The 1,759-nt window shown below is 29.9% G+C and overlaps 1 protein-coding gene across 6 annotated transcripts in view; it reads left to right on the top strand.

Moving 5' to 3' along the window:
- LOC117170140 (E3 ubiquitin-protein ligase UBR2) overlaps positions 1 to 1,759 on the top strand; it is a 34,737-nt gene that overhangs the window by 6,588 nt on the left and 26,390 nt on the right. The window lies entirely within an intron of this gene.

Here is a 1,759-nt window from a genome sequence, read left to right as displayed (position 1 = left end):
TACAGGTTTCAATCGTTATTCGGCCATTCCGAGTACATACATTAAGCCCACTTCTTCATGGACCTGGTATATTTCCAAAGTCATATGTTTTCAGTATTGCTGATTGGCTGCGATTTTTTTTTACTTGCGCGTGGCTAGACCTTGTGTGGGTTGGATCATGGCCCGACCGGCAGAGCGCTGTTTCAGGGGTAAGGAGCTCATCTACGGCTTTGGGATTTCCTCTGTATGTTTTTGAGATGCCAAGCTATCGTTTAAGCAAAAAACAAAAAAATCGATTTTTTGGACCCGCTACACAGGATTCCCTCCGTAACATGGAAAAAGTTTTGAATTTTCGAAAAATGGAACTCATGTTCCAGGGTTAAATCGAAACTTGCTAAATTTTTTAGGGATTGAAGAGGAGTGTCTACGAAATGAAACCATACTAATAACTTTTATTTCCAAGCTACCCTAACCCTTTCCGCAGCGCCCCACATATGACTCAAAAATAAAAAAACTACAGTTTAACGTATTATTGTTACTTTTTAGCAATTTTGGTCGTTTTTTTCATACAAATATATACTAATGGACAATTTGAATATTTCGTATGACTTTTTAAACAATTTCCAATTGTTTAAACGAATGTGAATTGTTTAAACAATTATTTATTTCCAAAAAATGTAAAAAATATCCATATTTTCTGATTAAAATGTAATTGTTTATCATTGTTTGGAGTTATACATTTTTCTAAAAACATTATGTAATTATCTTAACAATTATTTATTGTTTATTCTCAAAATGTCTAAAAATTGAGCCAGAGATATCAACTTTCTTTTCAAATTTGTATCCTATGCTCCGTTTTGTTGAATAATTACAACATTTTGATACATATATGTTAATTTTTAATACATTTATATTTGTTTAAACAATAATTATTTACTCAAGCAGTTTTTTTTTAAATAAAAAAATGAAATAAAATAGAACACGCGCAATTGTGTTTCTGACTGTATAGTGTATAGAAAGAATACATTAACCACTTTATAATTGTTTAAACAAATGTAATTTGTATAAACAATTCCGTTTCTGAAAATACTTTTAAAATCGTAATTAATTGTATGTGTTTTATTTCAATTCATTTCTAGTTATCGAAAAATAACTGCTTGGGCAAATAAACTCATCAAAAAGTAGCATAGGATACCAATTTGAAAAAAGTGGCCATCTCTGACTGAATTTTTAGAAATTTTGAAAAAAAAGAATAAAGAATTGCTTAAATAATTACATAATGTTCTTAGAAATTTTTATATTTTTCGGGATTAATTGAATAAGTTACATTTGTTTAAACAATTAAAAATGGTTTAAAAAGTCATGGTAAATATTCCAATTGTCCATTAGTAATTATTTGTATGAAAAAGACAACAGCCATTATTAAAAAGTAACAATAATTTGTAACAATGTAGTTTTTTGACTTTTAAGTCAGATTTGGGGCGCTGTGGGGAGGGTACGGATGGTTGACAATAAAAGTAATTAGTATGGTTTTATTTCGCATACACTCCTCTTCAATCTCTAAAATATTAGGCACGTTTCGATGAAACCCTGGAACATGAGTTCAATTTTTCGGAAATTCAAAATTTCCCCATGTTAATTAAATGGGATTTTGAAGTGCCAGGTGGGACGTGTTTATATTCGAATTTCAAACAAAAAATATTGATTTTCTTTCTCCGGAAATCGAAACTTTTAGAGAGTGTCTGGACCTCTAAAGTGAAAAAAATGTTGCAATGCATTC

The sequence above is a fragment of the Belonocnema kinseyi genome, chromosome 3 (genome assembly GCF_010883055.1).
Source record: "Belonocnema kinseyi isolate 2016_QV_RU_SX_M_011 chromosome 3, B_treatae_v1, whole genome shotgun sequence".
Classification (NCBI taxonomy): Eukaryota; Metazoa; Arthropoda; class Insecta; order Hymenoptera; family Cynipidae; genus Belonocnema; species Belonocnema kinseyi.
The sequence above is the reverse complement of the archived record's forward strand: the minus strand, read 5'-3'. Positions and strand labels throughout refer to the sequence as shown.